At 37.3% G+C, this 14,845-nt stretch overlaps 2 long non-coding RNA genes across 2 annotated transcripts; both read right to left on the reverse strand.

Moving 5' to 3' along the window:
* Window positions 1–2,282: 2,282 nt before the first annotated feature.
* LOC110899467 lies at window positions 2,283–7,182 on the reverse strand. Its single transcript, XR_002570290.2, has 2 exons — window positions 5,406–7,182; window positions 2,283–3,960 (listed from the first exon to the last, which is right to left on the reverse strand). It is a non-coding gene; the product is annotated as an uncharacterized LOC110899467 (long non-coding RNA).
* Window positions 7,183–8,123: 941 nt separating this feature from the next.
* On the reverse strand, window positions 8,124–11,600 carry LOC110899466. The gene is made up of 2 exons (XR_002570289.2): window positions 11,247–11,600; window positions 8,124–9,801 (listed from the first exon to the last, which is right to left on the reverse strand). It is a non-coding gene; the product is annotated as an uncharacterized LOC110899466 (long non-coding RNA).
* Window positions 11,601–14,845: the final 3,245 nt, after the last annotated feature.

Raw genomic sequence — 14,845 nt, forward strand, 5'->3', positions numbered from 1 at the left:
ACAAATACAATACTTTCTCTCTCTACTTTCTCTCTCTAGAAAGTCTTCTCTCCAAGTCTTCTCCAAATCTTCTATCAAAATCTCTATCAAGAACTAACTCAAAATCTAACTAAACTAGTGACATAATCCCCTATTTATATGGTCAAGGCTATTTAATGAAAGTTCACACTAATTACAAGTTTGCCACCTTGCCATTTCTAACTAAATATGACATTATGCACTTGATTCCTTCCGGCTTTTCACTACGACTCGGATTGACGAAGGCGATAGACAATAAATGCATCAAGAATCTCCCCCTTGGATATTGCCGTAGTCAATCTCGTAGTGAAACTCGTAGCGACTTGACTTTCTCTCTCTCTAAAACTCGAACAAAGATGTAGTCGACAGACAACTGCACTAACAAACTCCCCCTTGGATGTTGACGGAATCTTTAGTGAGAGTCTTCAACTACTCTAGCTCAAACAGAATCCCGGTGGATCTGTCTTCAGCTTCCGTTGTTCTCTTTCTTCAGATTCTTCAGGCTCCCCCTTGCGTCAAGCTTCCGTGCTTTTGGGATCGACACCTGGCTTTGCGTATCAACAGATTGAATGTTGACGGAATCTTCAGTGAGAGTCTTCAACATGACATTCTCGGATATAGCTTGGTCTTCTTCAGAAATTCTGCCTGGATCTTTCTTTCTTTGGCTATAACTTTCATCAGACTTCCCCTATCACCCTGCTAGGATAGACATCTGGGATTTGTTACCACCATAGAAATTATCTCCTGGCTTCTCTCTGTTCAGCTCATCATCTGCATCATCTGCATACATCTCAAACACTCTATCACAAACAAATAATATAGTGATTCAATTTAATGAATCAACTAAACATTTGAGAATTTTTACAATTTAAACACTGATTACAAATTTGAAACATTCTGATTTCTAATTCAAATTAATGAATCATTTTAAACATTTCAAATGACTTAACCAACCTGTCTGTTCATCAAGTTTAGCCTTTGAAATTTTGAAAATCAGCTCTTCACCATCAGTTGTCGAAAATCTTTTTGGATTTTTGAAAATATGAAACATAAATGCAAAGACAGAAATTTAAATGCAAAACAAACATATTTTTGTGAGTTTATGCAAGAGGATCATATCAGTTTTTGAGACATAACACAAGCACCGTTAAGCTTCTAATCGTTTTAAGTTCCAAACGATTCACGTAGATTGACGATATATTTGTCCTCTTAAATTTTCATACAATTTTCAATCTATTCAGGATACTATTTAGGTATTTTATGAACTTACTTCAATTCATGTGTCCCACCTCTTGAATATACTCCCGTATCCAGAATCCCAATATTAAGTCTTACAGGTATGAACACTACAATGATGTCTGTACATAAATTAGGGGAAAGATGCGAGAACTGAGGGATCTCAGGTCAGAACTTCCGTTCAGCAGAGAGATATCAGCTTCGACTTAGCAGTGTGTCCCCTTTAGAGGATCTTTTCAGCTACAACAGATGATTATCAATTTTATTGTCTAATCAACTGAGGGCTTTATGCTATATTTCAAGCATTTTGTGGAAAGTATTAGCCAAGGACTAGGTCAGAACTACCGTTCAGCAGAAGTCCCGGAATAATACCCCAGACATCATAGAGTATAAACACCTAGTATATCAGAATACGAGACCTTTCAAACGAGATTTCAGGGGTTACCTATATATCCAAGTAGTGTTCCCCACGAATTTCATAAGTTTGAAATTTTAGGTTTATATCCCGAATAAATCTACTAAATGTACAAAAACCTATCGTCACATCATCAGTGAGACCGTTTATCACATTTTACATTACATTTCTTTAGCATGCTGTGATAGTCCACTGATTTACAATCATTTCCTCTTTTTCACAACAAAACTCATTTTTAAATTTTTAATGTTTTTGACATTTTCAAATTTTCAAATTTTTTTAAAATTTTTCTCCCCCTAAAATCAAAATATGTTTCAATTTTGATTTTCTGGGAAAATTTGAAACAAACTGTACAAACTTGACAACCTGATGAGAATCACTTCAATTCTCTATCGACCTGGCATAAACAATCAGAACTCCCCCTCACAACAAACTATTTTCCCATTGTGATTTCAAAACACTTAAGTTTGTTTTTGTAACGCCCATATTTCTTAATCCGAAAAGTAATATTACCATACTATTATTTAAGAAAAATTCGGGCATGACCCGTTCGTAATAAGAACGATTCCCTGTAAGATCATCGTGTAAGAACTTAAAGATAACGCAGCGGAAAAATAGCTTTAAAAATTCCTTTACGATCTTAAAATAATACACACATTCAAGAAGCTTACAAAATTCACTTCCCTTTTTACAAATTAATGTGTTACAAAATTAAGACTACGTAACCGTTCTTTCCGTACAATCCTTGTTATTCGACTCGATCTATGCCCGCTTATCTTCGATAGTGGTAGAAGAAATCCGTGTAGTACCTGTGGACATCACATACAACTTAACCATTAGTCATTGACAACATCATACAACAATAATCTGGTACAATTAAAAATCATATAACATTCAACAACATAAACTTTAATTCATTCGACTATCCTCTCGGATTCCTTTGTTTCGAGTTCGGCTTCCAGGTTCGGCTTCAATTCTACAAGAGTCTGACGTTCTCATCCCTGCATTACATTCCAATCTCAAGCACATCATTAGTAACGTCCATACTCAAACGTATTGAAACCATGTATACATGCATACCTGTCCCATTCTTTTCATAGGCGATAAATCCTACTTCGTGCATTCGTATATTCATACGTCTAATCATACGCACCTACATATCTACACATCTACTTATCTATATACATAACTAAATGCTTACATAATCATGTCTACACATACGTACTTACATTCAATTCTTGATTTAACCTATTCGCATTCACTTATCATACTCGTACATTAATTATGGAGTGCTTAGACTTGGATTTATGATCCAAAAGCATCAAGGAAACATTCAAAATTATGCTTGGGAGGCCCGTCGTAGACCACGGTTAATATACCGAAGCTTACGGTACACAAAATAACTTAATTAACGAATTTCAGCATTTAAAACATGTGGAGGCCGTCGGCGACGGCCCTATAGGGCGTCGGCGACGGCTATTAGTTTTTCGCGTAGCCAGAAACCTCCGTAGACAGGAAAATTAGGCGTCGGAGAAAACTGAAAATGCACAAGGCGTCGGCGACGGCCCATAGGGGCGTCGGCGACGGCCTCTAGTTTTGCCATTTTTCTGCTGTGTTGTTTTGTCGTTCGCACGCACAAAAACTTGCATAGCTTTTAAACCGTTTACCCGATTAACCTCCCGTTTCTTCCTGCATGATTGTAAACTAACATTCTATTATGTGAACTTAAAATCCAACATCCGGGTTAAGGAAATTCTTAACTTATACATTTTCGGCTTATTATCCATTACGAATTATTCGACCCGTCATGCATTTATCAACAACTCATATGTTTACACTTAAGGCTCACATAATGTTAATGTTATAACACCTTACACTAACCGGGCACATGAAATACTATCGACATTGCTTGTACAAACGTTCCGTGCTAAAGTATACCTTCACTTTGACCCATTAACCTAAGTCCCCATTCTCGGTTGGTGCACTTATGTGCAATTTTACCCATTACCCGGTTACATACTGTAGCCATTACATAGACATTATTCGTCATAGCATTACAACTTTATATTGTCCCATTCGGTCTACTAAGCTAAAATTACCAATTTCATACGACCAAAACCATATGAAACTTCAAACCCCATCATGCTTAATCAACTAACGCTACTTTACTTAAATAAAATAAGAAGTGATTATAGAAATCACTTACCTTGAGTGCTCCAATAAGTGTATTTGTGACCTTGCCTTATCTTGACCCGTTATCCTCCTATGCTTGAGCTCTCCTTGACACGTTCCTATTATCTCATTCCATTACATCCATTCAATAGTTAGTATACGTAATCATACGCATCACTAATCACACTTCTATTCACGTGTCAATCGCTTAACGAGTTCAACATGTATCATAATACTACAATGCTAATCAATCTAACAATTTATCATTTCATCATCACAAAAGTCATACATGAGCTTCTAGCATGCATAATTATGTATTTACATCATGTTCATTATTCTTTCAAAATTCCATACTTAGAATGATAACATTTTCTAAGTTAGGCAACTTGTTTCATACGTTAAACATTTCATACCATCTCTTAACACCTTGGTTTTTTACACATCCATTCTACTATTTTCTATCAACAACCCGTTTCGACCCGTTGGTGCAATCATATGCATAAACTAGTTGGTAAGTGTTTTAGACACTTAAAACAATCAAATAACTTACTAATAATTTATTAAAATCAGTAGTTCATGATTCATACAAGTGTGCATAACAATACAACTATTTTTACTTAATATTTATACTAAAAATGTGCAGCAACTTTCTGCGCAGCAGCTGTTCACGACACATTTTAACCCATTTATCTTCTGATTCAGTTCTTCATGTTCAAATATGAAATGATCTACACTCAGAGACCTTTCTAAGCATATAAAGATCGTAACAATCGGACGTTCCTATGATTTTATATGATTTTTACAAAATCAGCACAGAAGCTGAAATGCTTCCAAACAGCTTGCTGTCAAAACAGTATTGCCGACTTTGGGCACTGTTTTGGCCTGTTTAACATCCGAATTCAACAAACATGTTCAAACACAAAACGTAATATGTTTAAATAGCTTTTTGAGCATATAAGGCTCGACCTCACAGGTCCTTCCTATGATTTTATATGATTTTTGCAAAATTGTTGCGCAACAAATTTTAATCCTAATCAGCTTTGTTACTCGATACACATAGCATGTTATTTTGTACACAACATCATAACTAAGCACTTTTCATACTTGTAATACATAATCGCCTTCATTACTATTTAATTAACATTCCATACAAGTGATAACACACACTAACCTATACTAGGCATTTCATCAAACACTTGGTGTGCAATCTACTTTCCAAGCATAGTGTACAAGTGGTTTAAGCATGTTCTTCCCAAATTCATCTCATGAACCATTACATTCAAACAAAATCATATTGTCACCTACATCATATTACTATCTAAACCTAATTCATAACACATGCATCAACATAATCAAAATCATCACTAAACACATGTTCATCATAGTCTTTCTCATACTCATAAACATGGTTTCCTTCTAAATCCCTAAGATTACTAAAATTCAGCCATGATTCGATTTAAACATGATAACATTAGCAAGTATTCATGCCAATTTTTGATCGAATTCATACATTCATCAAAACCCACTTCACGGTTGTTCTCCAAAACTGAGAATCGAGACATACCTTATGATCCCCTTGTGATGGTGATCATTAATCCATGAGAATTCACGAATTTGAGCCTTGAACCATCCCTTAATTTGAAGCTTTTTGAAGAACTAGGGCTTGGCTTCTTGAAGCCCCTGTACGTTCGAGAACACACACGAATTGTGTGTTTGTGTGTGTTTATTTTTCATTTTAATAACTCAACTTCCATTTTACTTCAATTAGTCCCTCATGTTAGCACTTAGAACACATTTGGCACAACTCTCTCCATTTAATAGTTTTGCCATATACTTAACTAGGTTAATTAGCCTAGTTATTTATTTCATGATGTGTCTTATATGGACATACGACAAATATAAACATTCGGGTTTTGGGGTGTTACAAGTCTACCCCCCTTAAATAAGGTTTCGTCCCCGAAACCTTTTTCATTTAAAATTAAACCAATTCTACTCTTACCCCTTTCAAGTTGTTCATTCACAATACTTATGTTAGATTCTGCTCCAGAGCTCTTATTAGTGTCTTTCACTTCATATTGCTAGTTTCTAGCACATATTATCCCTAGCATTTTATTCATCGAATTTATTCCAATTGTATGCAGTTATTAACCATACATACTAAGTCTATGGCTTGTTTCTAACATCCTATTTAAGCATATTACATTTGTATATTTACTAATTGAAATAAGTCGATTTATTTCATTCTACTCATACATCATATGCTATCTTTCATTTTGTTCACTATGAGCCATCCTAAACATTCCATTACTATCGTTACTTCCGATTATCCTTAAGCTCATAGGAGGGGTCGATATATTATCATACGCATATTATAATCATTTAAAGACTTATTGTTACAATCAAAATCACCCTTCTTAAACTCTCTTATCCATACTTAACACAAAAATTAAGCATTATTTCCATGGTTACTATCGTTATTTATGCCATGCGTATCTTTTCTACAGTGTCTTGTTCAAATGAACATGGCCAACAAGCCAAGCATCAAGGTTGGTATTTCTTAACGGTACTTGTCATCACTTACATTCTATCAGAATTACCACAGTTACAGGCATTCATGTTCTATACCACTTGACGATCATTACGAACATTTTGAAAGTCATTCTACATCTTTGCATTACGGTTTGTATATATATATATATTCTATTCTAACACATCAGCCTCTAGTCGAGTCATAACCTCCTATTTAAGTTATGACTCTTTTTATACACATCTGACGGAAGTAAATTCCATTAATTCGTTATCCATACCTTACGATGATCATTCCTTTCCGGTTAGTGACATTGCGTCTCCATTCTTCAAGCTCACCTATGAGCATGAAACTTGACAAATCATATCATTAACTACCGAGTTCAAATGGCGGTTGTCATCTGACCCGTATGTCCCATTTATCCTTTCTACCATTCTTGCTTACAACACATTTACATAAATATAATCATGTATATATATATACAAAAGTTTAAACATAATTTGGATCATATCACTTAAGGAATATTTATTTGTTTTGGTATGTAATCACTTCACATTCGAATATCTTCCTTCTTATCATTCCTTTGTTCATTTGCATTACATTTACTTATATGTCTTGTTTGACGTAATCATGGTCAAACTATTGACCCTTCTTATGTAGACTAGTTTTCGCCTTTTTATACCTTAAGTCCGCTTCGCGGATTTGAACATTGCATTCATGCCTTTCATTCCTTGAATCCGTCTCGCGGATTCAAGCAGTGCATCCATATCTTTCATTCCTTGAATCCGTCTCGCGGATTCAAGCATCGCATTCGTATCTTTCATTCCTTGAATCCGTCTCGCGGATTCAAGCATCGCATTCGCATATTTCATTCCTTGTATCCGTCTCGCGGATTCAAGCATCGCATTCGCATATTTCATTCCTTGAATCCGTCTCGCGGATTCAAGCATTGCATTCGCATATTTCATTCCTTGAATCCGTCTCGCGGATTCAAGCATTGCATTCACATATTTCATTCCTACAAAGTACTCTCAATCCCCCGAGAGTCTTACTAACCATTTCACCCACACGCCCAGCTGCTACCAAACTCTATCGGACATACCTGTAATAATTATCACGGTCTCACGAACGTCATACGTTTCTTGTGTACTGGCCAGGTACACATTCCACGTACTAGTTTCGTGTCTTCGCGTAATCGCCACCTTATGTCCGAAGAATTTACTTTCGGCTCGTGTAACATTTTCAAAACTTATTTACCATGTCGTTATCATAATTTGTTCAAAATTTTTCTTTCACTTGCTTATCCATACCATTTCATACGCCCATACGTTAGGTTTACATACCTGGGGTCAATTCGTTCCGTTACTTGCCTCGATGCCGGTCCTAGACCGTATTCACGGATCATCTCTCCCAACAATTGCGCTTACCCTTCACAAAACATACTATTAGTTTCCTTCAAATACATAATCTAATACGTACTTACATTCGCTTTTGCCTTTAGGCCTCGATCGAGTCTTGGATTGCACGGGTTCTTGGTCACGAGAGCACACCGGTTTGAGTTCAAGTATTTACCTCCTGTTACTTGATTCTCTCAAACCAGGGCTCTGATACCAACTTGTAACGCCCATATTTCTTAATCCGAAAAGTAATATTACCATACTATTATTTAAGAAAAATTCGGGCATGACCCGTTCGTAATAAGAACGATTCCCTGTAAGATCATCGTGTAAGAACTTAAAGATAACGCAGCGGAAAAATAGCTTTAAAAATTCCTTTACGATCTTAAAATAATACACACATTCAAGAAGCTTACAAAATTCACTTCCCTTTTTACAAATTAATGTGTTACAAAATTAAGACTACGTAACCGTTCTTTCCGTACAATCCTTGTTATTCGACTCGATCTATGCCCGCTTATCTTCGATAGTGGTAGAAGAAATCCGTGTAGTACCTGTGGACATCACATACAACTTAACCATTAGTCATTGACAACATCATACAACAATAATCTGGTACAATTAAAAATCATATAACATTCAACAACATAAACTTTAATTCATTCGACTATCCTCTCGGATTCCTTTGTTTCGAGTTCGGCTTCCAGGTTCGGCTTCAATTCTACAAGAGTCTGACGTTCTCATCCCTGCATTACATTCCAATCTCAAGCACATCATTAGTAACGTCCATACTCAAACGTATTGAAACCATGTATACATGCATACCTGTCCCATTCTTTTCATAGGCGATAAATCCTACTTCGTGCATTCGTATATTCATACGTCTAATCATACGCACCTACATATCTACACATCTACTTATCTATATACATAACTAAATGCTTACATAATCATGTCTACACATACGTACTTACATTCAATTCTTGATTTAACCTATTCGCATTCACTTATCATACTCGTACATTAATTATGGAGTGCTTAGACTTGGATTTATGATCCAAAAGCATCAAGGAAACATTCAAAATTATGCTTGGGAGGCCCGTCGTAGACCACGGTTAATATACCGAAGCTTACGGTACACAAAATAACTTAATTAACGAATTTCAGCATTTAAAACATGTGGAGGCCGTCGGCGACGGCCCTATAGGGCGTCGGCGACGGCTATTAGTTTTTCGCGTAGCCAGAAACCTCCGTAGACAGGAAAATTAGGCGTCGGAGAAAACTGAAAATGCACAAGGCGTCGGCGACGGCCCATAGGGGCGTCGGCGACGGCCTCTAGTTTTGCCATTTTTCTGCTGTGTTGTTTTGTCGTTCGCACGCACAAAAACTTGCATAGCTTTTAAACCGTTTACCCGATTAACCTCCCGTTTCTTCCTGCATGATTGTAAACTAACATTCTATTATGTGAACTTAAAATCCAACATCCGGGTTAAGGAAATTCTTAACTTATACATTTTCGGCTTATTATCCATTACGAATTATTCGACCCGTCATGCATTTATCAACAACTCATATGTTTACACTTAAGGCTCACATAATGTTAATGTTATAACACCTTACACTAACCGGGCACATGAAATACTATCGACATTGCTTGTACAAACGTTCCGTGCTAAAGTATACCTTCACTTTGACCCATTAACCTAAGTCCCCATTCTCGGTTGGTGCACTTATGTGCAATTTTACCCATTACCCGGTTACATACTGTAGCCATTACATAGACATTATTCGTCATAGCATTACAACTTTATATTGTCCCATTCGGTCTACTAAGCTAAAATTACCAATTTCATACGACCAAAACCATATGAAACTTCAAACCCCATCATGCTTAATCAACTAACGCTACTTTACTTAAATAAAATAAGAAGTGATTATAGAAATCACTTACCTTGAGTGCTCCAATAAGTGTATTTGTGACCTTGCCTTATCTTGACCCGTTATCCTCCTATGCTTGAGCTCTCCTTGACACGTTCCTATTATCTCATTCCATTACATCCATTCAATAGTTAGTATACGTAATCATACGCATCACTAATCACACTTCTATTCACGTGTCAATCGCTTAACGAGTTCAACATGTATCATAATACTACAATGCTAATCAATCTAACAATTTATCATTTCATCATCACAAAAGTCATACATGAGCTTCTAGCATGCATAATTATGTATTTACATCATGTTCATTATTCTTTCAAAATTCCATACTTAGAATGATAACATTTTCTAAGTTAGGCAACTTGTTTCATACGTTAAACATTTCATACCATCTCTTAACACCTTGGTTTTTTACACATCCATTCTACTATTTTCTATCAACAACCCGTTTCGACCCGTTGGTGCAATCATATGCATAAACTAGTTGGTAAGTGTTTTAGACACTTAAAACAATCAAATAACTTACTAATAATTTATTAAAATCAGTAGTTCATGATTCATACAAGTGTGCATAACAATACAACTATTTTTACTTAATATTTATACTAAAAATGTGCAGCAACTTTCTGCGCAGCAGCTGTTCACGACACATTTTAACCCATTTATCTTCTGATTCAGTTCTTCATGTTCAAATATGAAATGATCTACACTCAGAGACCTTTCTAAGCATATAAAGATCGTAACAATCGGACGTTCCTATGATTTTATATGATTTTTACAAAATCAGCACAGAAGCTGAAATGCTTCCAAACAGCTTGCTGTCAAAACAGTATTGCCGACTTTGGGCACTGTTTTGGCCTGTTTAACATCCGAATTCAACAAACATGTTCAAACACAAAACGTAATATGTTTAAATAGCTTTTTGAGCATATAAGGCTCGACCTCACAGGTCCTTCCTATGATTTTATATGATTTTTGCAAAATTGTTGCGCAACAAATTTTAATCCTAATCAGCTTTGTTACTCGATACACATAGCATGTTATTTTGTACACAACATCATAACTAAGCACTTTTCATACTTGTAATACATAATCGCCTTCATTACTATTTAATTAACATTCCATACAAGTGATAACACACACTAACCTATACTAGGCATTTCATCAAACACTTGGTGTGCAATCTACATTCCAAGCATAGTGTACAAGTGGTTTAAGCATGTTCTTCCCAAATTCATCTCATGAACCATTACATTCAAACAAAATCATATTGTCACCTACATCATATTACTATCAAAACCTAATTCATAACACATGCATCAACATAATCAAAATCATCACTAAACACATGTTCATCATAGTCTTTCTCATACTCATAAACATGGTTTCCTTCTAAATCCCTAAGATTACTAAAATTCAGCCATGATTCGATTTAAACATGATAACATTAGCAAGTATTCATGCCAATTTTTGATCGAATTCATACATTCATCAAAACCCACTTCACGGTTGTTCTCCAAAACTGAGAATCGAGACATACCTTATGATCCCCTTGTGATGGTGATCATTAATCCATGAGAATTCACGAATTTGAGCCTTGAACCATCCCTTAATTTGAAGCTTTTTGAAGAACTAGGGCTTGGCTTCTTGAAGCCCCTGTACGTTCGAGAACACACACGAATTGTGTGTTTGTGTGTGTTTATTTTTCATTTTAATAACTCAACTTCCATTTTACTTCAATTAGTCCCTCATGTTAGCACTTAGAACACATTTGGCACAACTCTCTCCATTTAATAGTTTTGCCATATACTTAACTAGGTTAATTAGCCTAGTTATTTATTTCATGATGTGTCTTATATGGACATACGACAAATATAAACATTCGGGTTTTGGGGTGTTACAGTTTTAATCAAAATGGCTTTTCCGGAAAACTTAGTTTGTTTACCAAACAGTTTAGGTACGGGGTTACTTCATCATCTTGTTTTCTACACAAAAGTAGGAAAATCCAAGTACAAGTTAATGTCCTTGATTTACCATATGCAGTCCAGAATCCTCTGTACCACATGTAAAACATTCACAAACACAACCAAACCTCTTTACCGTTTGCATGATTGACGTTACCGAATAAAATTCAAGAAAGATGTGACAACTCGAACTTTAGGCCTATCTTTGTGTGATGTTTATGAACATGTCATGACTATATGAACTTGACTTACTAAGCGAATGATTATTTGATATGTGCTATGTTTAATATGTGTGTTTATTATGTGTGTATTAATTGAGCCCAACCCGAACCGCACAACACCGTCCGACCGCACAAGCCCAATTGGGCCGCATCTCTTGTACTCGGAACATGGACAACCCATTAAGGGGTTTCAGCCCACTTCTCCTTAGCGAGTAAAACACCCATCAACGGGGTTTTGTTCTCTCATTTGTCACTTAACGCAATCACACAAAGAAACCCTAAGATCTCTTTCTCTCTCTCTCGTTTGCTTGAAACCCGACGGCACGAGGCACAAAGCAATCGGCGATCATCTTCTAGTTCGGGTCACCCTTCTCTACACTCAATCGGTTAGTGTATATTGTTTGCTTGTTATTCGATTGTATGTGATGATGCCATGGTCCATGCGTTTACATGACGTTTGTATGATGATTGTTGATCGATTTAGGTTGGTAAAAATATGTGAATGTAATTTATGATCTAGACTTAGAATCGGATAATTATATATAAAATCGGCTGTGATGAGATCATGTTGATTATCGGCTGCTATGGGTAGTAATCGGATTTGCATGATATGGGGTTCATGTTAGCATAATTGACTATGTTATTAACGTTTGATGTTCTTGATTAAGATGGGTTGTTTGAATATTATTCAGATGCATGGTTATTGATTCGATGCTCTTAAATTGATATGAATATGCATGAAATCCGAATTAACTGTTGATTGATCAGAATTGTGAAACTGCCCAATGTGTTAGCTGAAATCACGGAACTAAATTGACAAAAATTATGGAAAGTTGTTATATGCCCTGTTGCGACACGGTTGCGAGTCGAGATCGGTAATCGTTGCGACTCGAAACCACATCACTAGCACAAGCAGCACAAGTCGAAACCGAGGTTGCGGGTCCGGATTGCGACTCGAGACCACAGCAGCACGAGCCGCAACCACAGTTGCGAGTCATGTTGCGACTCGTAACCAGACCGTGACGAGCCGAGACCAGGGTTTGCGAGTCCCGTTGCGACTCGGGACCTTCTTGTTGCGACTCGAGACCATATGCACGTACACACACAATCGGACTTATGGACTGTTTTGTTATTGGGCTATTATGTGTTAATTGTTGGGCCGTTATGATACTTGGGCTGGGTAATGAAGCTGGATCGCACAAGATGTATCGGATCACGCAAGATTTATGATTGGGCCGAGGGTTTTATACTTGAACTTCTTTAGATTGGGCTTTGATATTGGGACCGAGTACATTGGGCTTATATCTTGAAACGCACAAGAATGTTAATGCTATGCTCTTATCTGTTTACATGCCTACGTGTTTACTATGATGTATACGTGTATTACCTTAGTCAAATCCTGACTTGTATAATAACCATGATAGGACGTGGTTGACCATTTACTAGCTTACCCGTACTCTTTGTGTATCTGCCGAGCAAACCAAGGTGAGTTCACACAGCCAAGGCATGGGATTCCCGGGTTGGGAATTGGGTTGGAATGTTGATATGGAATGATTACTCGTACTTACGCATCCACTAGACTATAGACCATCGTCCTCAGGATAGTCAGGACACGTTACGTAAATCCTGCGTAACCCAGTAATTGCCATTTGTCTCCCGGGTCGGGAGGACACGTTACGTAAATCCTGCGTAACCCAATACCCTCTACTGTCTTCCGGGTCGGAAGGACACGCTGCGTAAATCCTGCGTAGCCCCCACGCGTACCACTGTCCTCGGGGAAGGGCACGTCACGTAAATCCTGCGTGACCCTGTACGTATTCCTGTTCTCGGTTTAAGAAGAACACATGGTTGCACTAGTCTAGTAAGTACCATAATGGGAATCCCCCATTGTTAAGGATAATAGTGAGAATCCCTCACCACTAGATGAATTTACGCATTACTGTTACGAACTTACTTTCTGTGAACTCGCTCAACTAGTTGTTGATTATTTGCTGCATGCCTTGCAGGACCTTAGGTATACTTGGAGCTTGCACCAGAGGAAAAGCGGGTCGTTGTGGACAAGAACACGTGAATGCTTATTAAACACTTTTACATTCACACATTGATACTTATGTTTTGGGTTTACATTTAATGCTTCCGCTACATATACAATGTTGGGTTTTGAACATCAATTATGTCTATGATTATTATTAAATGCTATGTTTGATATATTTGGTGGCTTGATCCTGGTCATGTCACGCCTCCAAGCGGTGGTACTCCGCGTGTGGGATTTTGGGGGTGTGACAGATTGGTATCAGAGCCATTGGTTATAGAGAACTTGGTTTTAATATGGGAAAACGTTTTTATTAAAACCGGACTATAACCAGTACAGTGCTCTCAACGATCCACAACGACGCTTTGCTCTACGTGCAAGACTCGACATCCTAGGTAATAAGGTTTATGTTTATTGCCTGTATGCTAGAATTATATAGAACTTTGCTCGCATTACGCTTAGATACACATGACTTTATTTCATGAGAACACCTACGTGCTTACGCTTTTCTGTCATCGCCCTACTCGCGAACCATACTCATTTACGCTACTTTTACAATGAAGATCATGTCTGGACAAATTAGCATGACACAAGCCCAGCTAGAGGCTTTAGTTCAAGCTCAAGTTGCTGCGGCACTTGCAGCCGCACAAGCAGGAGGTATATCCTGTGGTTATAGCACACACTAGGATCTTTAGATCCTACACTCCTAAACTAGCCCCTGTAATTAAACCTTGTCCTATTCGTACACAATAGGTCAACTAGCACAGCAACCAGCCTGCAATTTCAAGCATTTCAAGGACTGTCGTTCCAGCACCTTCAACGGCACGGAGGGAGCGGTTGGACTCCTCCATTGGTTCGAAAGGCTCGAAACTGACTTCGAGGTGCATGATTGCCCTGAGTCTCGTAGAGTAAAGTTTGCTAC

The sequence above is a fragment of the Helianthus annuus genome, chromosome 7 (assembly GCF_002127325.2).
Source record: "Helianthus annuus cultivar XRQ/B chromosome 7, HanXRQr2.0-SUNRISE, whole genome shotgun sequence".
NCBI lineage: Eukaryota > Viridiplantae > Streptophyta > Magnoliopsida > Asterales > Asteraceae > Helianthus > Helianthus annuus.